The following is a 9140-nucleotide window of genomic DNA, read 5'->3' as shown; positions in this document are numbered from 1 at the left end:
GCATTTCAAACTAGATTTATTTTAACATTTGTTCCCCCTATTATTTATTTTTATTCCATATGTTCTACTCTTCTGTTGATATAGTAGCTAAAAGGAGCATCAGACACAAGGTTTTCACATTCACAGAGTCTCACTGCGAAAGCTATATCATTGTTCAAACATCATCAAGAAACATGGCTACTGGAACACAGCTCTACATTTTCAGGCAGTTCCCTCCAGTCTCTCCACTACATCTTGAACAACAAGGTGATATCTACTTAATGCATAAGAATAACCCCCAGGATAACCTCTTGACTCTGTTTGGAATCTCTCAGCAATTGACACTTAGTCTCATTTTACTCTTCCCCCTTTGGTCGAGAAGGTTCTCTCAATCCCTTGATGTTAATTCTCAGCTCATTCTAGGGTTTTCTTAGTCCCTTGATGCTGAGTCTCAGCTCATTCCAGGATCTCTGTCCCACGTTGCCAGGAAGGTCCACACCCCTGGGAGTCATGTCTCACACAGAGAGGGGGAGGGTGGTGAGACTGCTCGTCATGTTGGCTGGAGAGAGAGGTCACATCTGAGCAACAAAAGAGGCTCTCTTGGGGGTGACTCTTAGGTCTAAATTTTAAGTAGACTTGACCTATTCTTTGTGGGGTTAAGTTTCATTTGAACAAACCCCAAGACTGGGGGCTCAGCCTATAGCTTTGGTTGTCCACACTGCTTGTGAGAATATCAAGAATTCAACTTGGGGAAGCTGAATTTCTCCCCGCTCTCACCATTCCCCGAAGGGGGCTTGCAAATACTTTTCCAGTCACTGATCAAATCACTCTGGGATGCATTGGGGCATCACTCTGGACAAATCAACAAAATTTCATGTCCTACCTGAGATTCCATGTTCTTATGACATTCAATCAAACTATCTACATGAGTTATATTAGGAAATGCTCTAGGCAAAATATAAATTTTGTAACAAATAAACATTTTTTGCTTTAGTCTCACACATAAGGTGACATTTTAAAGTATTAATTATCATCTATTTTCAGCACCCTGCAATAATGACATTCCTTTGTTCTTCCTCATGCGAAAACATTTTTAAAGTTTGTACATTGTACATTTCACTATTATTATACACTCTAGGTATTCCTAGATTATACCATCTCCATCTTTAACATCTATCTTTCTTTCTGATTTCATTTATGCCCCCAGCCCTCCTCCCTCTATCATTCTCACATGAAGCTTCATTCAGCGTTTTAACATAATTACATTATAGTTAGGTAGTATTGTGCTGTCCATTTCTGAGTTTTTCTATCCAGTCCTGTTGCACAGTCTGTATCCCTTCAGCTCCAATTACCCAATATCTTACCCTATTTCTATCTCCTGATGGTCTCTGTTACCGACGACATATTCCAAGTTTATTCACAAATGTCAGTTCATATCAGTGAGACCATACAGTATTTGTCCTTTAGTTTTTGGCTAGTCTCACTCAGCATAATGTTCTCAAGGTCCGTCCATGTTGTTACATACTTCATAAGTTTATTCTGTCTTAAAGCTGCATAATATTCCATCGTATGTATATACCACAGTTTGTTTAGCCACTCGTCTGTTGATGGACATTTTGGCTGTTTCCATCTCCTTGCAATTGTAAATAATGCTGCTATAAACATTGCTGTGCAAATGTCTGTTTGTGTCTTTGCCCTTAAGTCCTCTGAGTAGATACCTAGCAGTGGTATTGCTGGGTCATATGGCAATTCTATATTCAGCTTTTTGAGGAACCACCAAACTGCCTTCCACAGTGGTTGCACCATTTGACATTCCCACCAACAGTGGATAAGTGTGCCTCTTTCTCCGCATCCTCTCCAGCACTTGTCATTTTCTGTTTTGTTGATAATGGCCATTCTGGTGGGTGTGAGATGATATCTCATTGTGGTTTTGATTTGCATTTCTCTAATGACCAGGGACGTTGAGCATCTCTTCATGTGCCTTTTGACCATTGGTATTTCCTCTTCTGAGAAGTGTCTATTCAATTCTTTTTCCCATTTTGTAATTGGATTGGCTGTCTTTTTGTTGTTGAGTTGAACAATCTCTATAAATTCTGGATACTAGACCTTTATCTGATATGTCATTTCCAAATATTGTCTCCCATTGTGTAGGCTGTCTTTCTACTTTCTTGATGAAGTTCTTTGATGCACAAAAGTGTTTAATTTTGAGGGGCTCCCATTTCTTTTTTTCTTTCTTCAGTGCTCTTGCTTTAGGTGTAAGGTCCATAAAACCGCCTCCAATTATAAGATTTATAAGATATCTCCCTACATTTCCTCTAACTGTTTTATGGTCTTAGACCTAATGTTTAGATCTTTGATCCATTTTGAGTTAACTTTTGTATAGGGTGTAAGATACGGGTCCTCTTTCATTCTTTTGCATATGGATATCCAGTGCTCTAGGCACCATTTATTGAAGAGACTGTTCTGTCCCAAATGAGTTGGCTTGACTGCCTTACCAAAGATCAAATGTCCATAGATGAGAGGGTCTATATCTGAGCACTCTATTCGATTCCATTGGTCAATATATCTATCTTTATGCCAGTACCATGCTGTTTTGACCACTGTGGCTTCATAATATGCCTTAAAGTCAGGCAGCGTGAAACCTCCAGCTTCGTTTTTTTTCCTCAAGATACTTTTAGCAATTCGGGGCACCCTGCCCTTCCAGATAAATTTGCTTATTGGTTTTTCTATTTCTGAAAAGTAAGTTGTTGGGATTTTGATTGGTATTGCATTGAATCTGTAAATCAATTTAGGTAGAATTGACATCTTAACTATATTTGGTCTTCCAATCCATGAACATGGTATGCCCTTCCATCTATTTAGGTCTTCTGTGATTTCTTTTAACAGTTTCTTGTAGTTTTCTTTGTATAGGTCTTTTGTCTCTTTAGTTAAATTTATTCCTAAGTATTTTATTCTTTTAGTTGCAATTGTAAATGGAATTCATTTCTTGATTTCCCCCTCAGATTGTTTATTACTAGTGTATAGAAATACTACAGATTTTTGAATGCTGATCTTGTACTCGTTTATTAGCTCTAGTAGCTTTGCTGTGGATTTTTCAGGGTTTTCAACATATAGTATCATATCATCTGCAAACAGTGATAGTTTTACTTCTTCCTTTCCAATTTTGATGCCTTGTATTTCTTTTTCTTGTCTAATTGCTCTGGCTAGAACTTCCAACACGATGTTGAATAACAGTGGTGATAATGAACATCCTTGTCTTGATCTTGATTTAGGGGGAAAGTTTTCAGTTTTTCCCCATTGAGGATGATATTAGCTGTGGGTTTTTCATATATTCCCTGTATCATTTTAAGGAAGTTCCCTTGTATTCCTATCCTTTGAAGTGTTTTCAACAGGAAAGGATGTTGAATCTTGTCAAATGCCTTCTCTGCATCAATTGAGATGATCATGTGATTTTTCTGCTTTGATTTGTTGATATGGTGTATTACATTAATTGATTTTCTTATGTTGAACCATCCTTGCATACCTGGGATGAATCCTACTTGGTCATGATGTATAATTCTTTTAATGTGTTGCTGGATTCGATTTGCTAGAATTTTGTTGAGGATTTTTGCATCTATATTCATTAGAGAGATTGGTCTGTAGTTTTCTTTTTTTGTAATATCTTTGCCTGGTTTTGGTATGAGGGTGATGTTGGCTTCATAGAATGAATTAGGTAGCTTTCCCTCCACTTCAATTTTTTTGAAGAGTTTGAGCAGGGTTGGTACAAATTCTTTCCGGAATGTTTGGTAGAATTCACATGTGAAGCTGTCTGTTCCTGGACTTTTCTTTTTGGGAAGCTTTTTAATGACTGATTTTATTTCTACTTGTGATTGGTTTGTTGAGGTCATCTATTTCTTCTTGAGTCAAAGTTGGTTGTTCATGCCTTTCTAGGAAGTTGTCCATTTCATCTACATTGTTGTATTTATTAGCATAAAGTTGTTCATAGTATCCTGTTATTACCTCCTTTATTTCTGTGAGGTCAGTGGTTATGTCTCCTCTTCCATTTCTGATCTTATTTATTTGTGTTCTCTCTCTTCTTCTTTTTGTCAATCTTGCTAAGGGCCCATCAATCTTGTTGATTTTCTCATAGAACCAACTTCTGGTTTTATTGATTTTTTCCTATTGTTTTCATGTTCTCAATTTCATTTATTTCTGCTCTAATCTTTGTTATTTCTTTCCTTTTGCTGCTTTGGGGTTAGTTTGCTGTTCTTTCTCCAGTTCTTCCAAATGGACAGTTAATTCCCGAATTTTTGCCCTTTCTTCTTTTTTGATATAGGCATTTAGGGCAATAAATTTCCCTGTTAGCACTGCCTTTGCTGCATCCCAAAAGTTTTGATATGTTGTGTTTTCATTTTCATTCGCCTCGAGATATTTACTGATTTTTCTTGTAATTTCTTCCTTGACCCACTGGTTGTTTAAGAGTGTGTTGTTGAGCCTCCACATATTTGTGAATTTTCTGGTGCTCTGCCTATTATTGATTTCCAACTTCATTCCTTTATGATCTGAGAAAGTGTTGTGTATGATTTCAATCTTTTTAAATTTGTTGAGACTTGCTTTGTGACCCAGCATATGGTCTATCTTTGAGAATGATCCATGAGCAGTTGAGAAAAAGGTGTATCCTGCTGTTGTGGGGTGTAATGTCCTATAAATGTCTGTTAAGTCTAGCTCATTTATTGTAATATTCAACTTCTCTGTTTCTTTATTGATCCTCTGTCTAGATGTTCTGTCCATTGATGAGAGTGGGGAATTGAAGTCTCCAACTATTATGGTAGATGTGTCTATTTCCCTTTTCAGCGTTTGCAGTGTTTGCCTCACGTATTTTGGGGCATTCTGGTTCGGTGCATAAATATTTATGATTGTGATGCCTTCTTGTTGAATTGTTCCTTTTATTAGTACATAGTATCCTTCTTTGTCTCTTTTAACTGTTTTACATTTGAAGTCTAATTTGTTCGATATTAGTATAGCTACTCCTGCTCTTTTCTGGTAGTTATTTGCATGGAATATCTTTTCCCAACCTTTCACTTTCAACCTATGTTTATCTTTGGGTCTAAGATGTGTTTCCTGTAGACAGCATATAGAAGGATCCTATTTTTTAATCCATTCTGCCAGTCTATGTCTTTTGATTGGGGAGTTCAATCCATTAACATTTAGTGTTATTACTGTTTGGGTAGTACTTTCCTCTACCATTTTGCCTTTTGTATTTTATATGTCATATCTAATTTTCCTTCTTTCTCCACTCTTCTCCACTCCTCTCTTTTCTGTCTTTTCGTATCTGTCTCTAGCGCTCCCTTTAGTATTTCTTGCAGAGCTTGTCTCTTGGTCACAAATTCTCTCAGTGACGTTTTGTCTGAAAATGTTCTAATTTCTTCCTCATTTTGAAGGACAATTTTGGTGGGTGAAGAATTCTTGGTTGGCAGTTTTTCTCTTTTAGTAATTTAAATACATCATCCCACTGTCTTCTCACCTCCATGGTTTCTGCTGAGAAATCTGTGCATAGTCTTATTGGGTTTCCCTTGTATGTGATGGATTGCTTTTCTCTTCCTGCTTTCAAGATCCTTCTTTCTCTTTGACCTTTGACACTCTGACTAGTAAGTGTCTTGGAGAACATCTATTTGGATCTATTCTCTTTGGGGTGCACTGTACTTCTTGGATCTGTAATTTTAGGTCTTTCATAAGAGTTGGGAAATTTTCAGTGATCATTTCTTCCATTAGTTTTTCACCTCCTTTTCCTTCTCTTCTCCTTCTTGGACACCCACAACACGTATATTTGTGCGCTTCATATTATCATTCAATTCCTTGAGTCCCTGCTCATATTTTCCCATTCTTTTCCCTATAGTTTCTGTTTCTTTTTGGATTTCAGATGTTCCACCCTCCAGTTCACTAATCCTAACCTCTGTCTCTTGAAATCTACCATTGTAGGTTTCCACTGTTTTTTTTTTATCTCTTCTATTGTATCTTTCATTCCCATAAGTTCTGTGATTTGTTTTTTCAGACTTTCCATTTCTTCTTTTTGTTCATTCCTTGCCTTCTTCATGTCCTCCCTCAATTCATTGATTTGGTTTTTGATGAGGTTTTCCATTTCTGTTCGTATATTCTGAATAAGTTGTTTCACCTCCTGTATCTCATTTCAACTATTGGTTTGTTCCTTTGACTGGGCCATATCTTCAATTTTCCTGGTGTGATTTGTTATTTTTTGCTGGCTTCTAGACATTTAATTACCTTAATTCGTTTATTCTGGAGATTGCTTTCACTTATCTTACCTAGGGTTTTCTTGCTAGATGAGTTTGTTGTCTATCTGTTCTTTGACCTTCAGTTCACCTTTTTCTGGGTCTCTAGCTTAAGTTTTATTTAACAGAGAGTAATTCTTCAGTTCTTGTTTTCTTGACCTCTGCCTTGACCAGGTTCACCTGAGCTGGGGGCCTATTTTTAGTAGTCAGAATTTGTTTATGAATGCCACAATTGGTGTTTGGTTGGACTCAGTCCCTGCTACTGTTAGAGTCTCTTTCCTTTCCCTCTGGGAAGCCGCCTGTGGGCGAGGGGCACCGGGCACCAGCCGCCGTGGCTTGGGGAACTCATGGTTCCTGAGACTCGCAGCCAGTCCAGCTTGTCCAGACTGGGGCACGCTGTGTGTCCGGTCACTATCATGGCTCTGGGAGCTGTTCTGTACTGTTTCTGGTTATTTAGTAGTTGTTCTGGAGGACGAACTAAAATGCGCACATTGGTAAGCCGCCATCTTGGCCTCCACTGGGGAGAATCTTGCTGCTGCCCCCATTGTTCTGAGGGAGTTGAGTGGGTGCCCCAGAGATGCTAGAAAGCCCAGGTGCTTCCCTGATGCTTGGAGAGAGGGGCGCTGGAAAAGCAGGTGGTCTGCCCAAAGTCCCCCAAGGTTGCAACCCTCACCCCAGCATTTTGACAGAACAGGGCCACTGTGAATGAAGCTCTTGGAAAAGGTGGGACTGCGGCTCTACCAAGCCCTGAGGTTGATAAATGACTCTCGGACTTTGAAATGCAGTGGAGTTTGCCCGGCAGGTTTCCAGAACTGTTCAGGTCCAGTGACCCCTGTTTATGTTCCAGTTTTTCCCTATTCAATGGGAGCATGTATCCTATAACGGTCCCTCCTTTGTATACTGGCAGCAGATAACTTGCTCTAAGTTCACAGGTTCAGGGCCAGAGAATTCTGCCTCAGGACAGACCATGCCTGTAAGTGACTTCGATGAGATTTTGTTCTGTTTCAACTTTGCATTGTTACTGAAATGGATCAAGACTTCTGCGATTTGTGGTAGAATGAATGTATTTTGTATATGGGAAGAGTATGTCTTTTGGGGGGTCAAGACAGCGGAATGTGCTGGCTGAAGCTATTACATATTCCAGAAAAGCCTTGTTCTTTTTTCCTAATCCGATCTGGTGGATGCAGACCCGTTGTTTATGGTGGGACCTTTTGATTAGGTTGATTCCATGGAGATGTGAACCACCCAACTGTAGGTGCGACTCTTTGATTATGTGGTTTCCATGGAGATGGGTCCCCACCCATTAAAGATGGGACTTAATTTGCTTACTGGAGTCCCTTAGGAGGGAATCATTTTGGAAAAAGTTCAGCACTGATACAGGCAGAGACATTTGGAGATGCAGCAAGAAAACGCCCCCCGGGGAAAGCTGCTTGAAACCAGAAGCCAAGGGACAAGCAAATGCCAGCTAAGCACCTCCCAGCTGACAGAGGTGTTCCGGATGCCATCAGCCTTTCTTGAGCAAAGGTATCTTTCTCTGGATGCCTTGTTTTGAACATTTTCATGGCCTTAGAACTGTAAACCTGTAACTTAATAAATCCCCTTTATAAAGGCAACCCATTTCTTGTATACTGCATTATGGCAGCATTAGCAAAGTCAAATAGTATGGAATACCAGAGTAGCAGAATACTGAAAACTGAACTTGTAAATCATTTTTCTGTGAACAACGGGAAGCCAAATATATATATATATAAACAGGGAAGTGACAAAGACATATGAACACAGACATACCTAGTTAGAGATGCAAGAGTAGCAGAGGGTATTAAACCCACCCCTTCTGCTAAAAGGCCAGCAACAGTTACTGACAATGTACATAAGGAGTTGATTAATGAGGGGTGGAAATGTGGGAGAAAAGCATGGAAGCCATTTTTTATTTTTCCTTTGGCACCCATTCATCTTTTTTTAGTAAAAAAAAAAAATCCTCTGAATGTTTGAAGAACTGCCTGCACTCATGTATCTCATTTACCTTGCATGGGTTTGATTCCCTCTTCAACTCCAGGGGTGGTCTAAACAATTTGTTCATGAATTAAGAACTGTCCCAATTCTGGCCAATGATTTTGAAACTAAGGATTTCCATTTATATGGGGAGGGAGGAGGGCTCTTTACTTCCAGTTAGACTGAGTGCCAAAAATAATAAAACTGCTACAGCTTTTTGTGACCCAGGGGCCAGCTAAGAGGCACCAGTAAAGTTTGAAAATAAAGTTGACAAATTAGAAGATGGAGCTGGAAACTACAAAAGAAATCAGAAACCAATTTTATTTCAGCTTCTACCTAGCTAAATCTGAAGGCAGTTTTCCTGAAGTTTTTTTCTTTTTCTTGTATGCTAAATGGTATATATATTTTATAGCCATTGTAGGTTTATAGAAAAATCATGCAGAATATACAGAGTCACCATATAACTAGTCCCCCACCCCGACCCATTTCCCTAACGTTAACTGTTTTCGTTTCCTAGAAGATACCATGAAATGGTTTATCTTCAACAATGGGAATTTATTAGCTTGCAGTTTGAGGCTGAGAAAATGTCCAAATCAACATCTTCAAGGTGATGCTAAGACTGGTTGCTGGTGACCCTTGGCTCCTCTGCCACATGGTAAAGCACATGTCAGCACCTGCCGGTCTCTTCCTTCTCTTCCAGGTTTTGTTGCTTTCAACTTCTTGCTTCGCTGTCTCTTTCATTCTTTCTTTCTCTGAATTTCCTTCTCTCATAAAGGACTCAGTAAGAGGAGTAAGACCCATTCTGATTGAGGGTTGCACATGGAAGGGGTCATTTCCCAGCCGTGTCTTCACTGCTTCCTAGGCAGAGTCCCCTGAGCCATGGCACCCCCCTCCTCCACCTCT

This window comes from Tamandua tetradactyla, chromosome 4, assembly GCF_023851605.1.
Source record: "Tamandua tetradactyla isolate mTamTet1 chromosome 4, mTamTet1.pri, whole genome shotgun sequence".
In the NCBI taxonomy this organism is placed as follows: Eukaryota; Metazoa; Chordata; class Mammalia; order Pilosa; family Myrmecophagidae; genus Tamandua; species Tamandua tetradactyla.
This window is presented reverse-complemented; position numbering follows the sequence as displayed.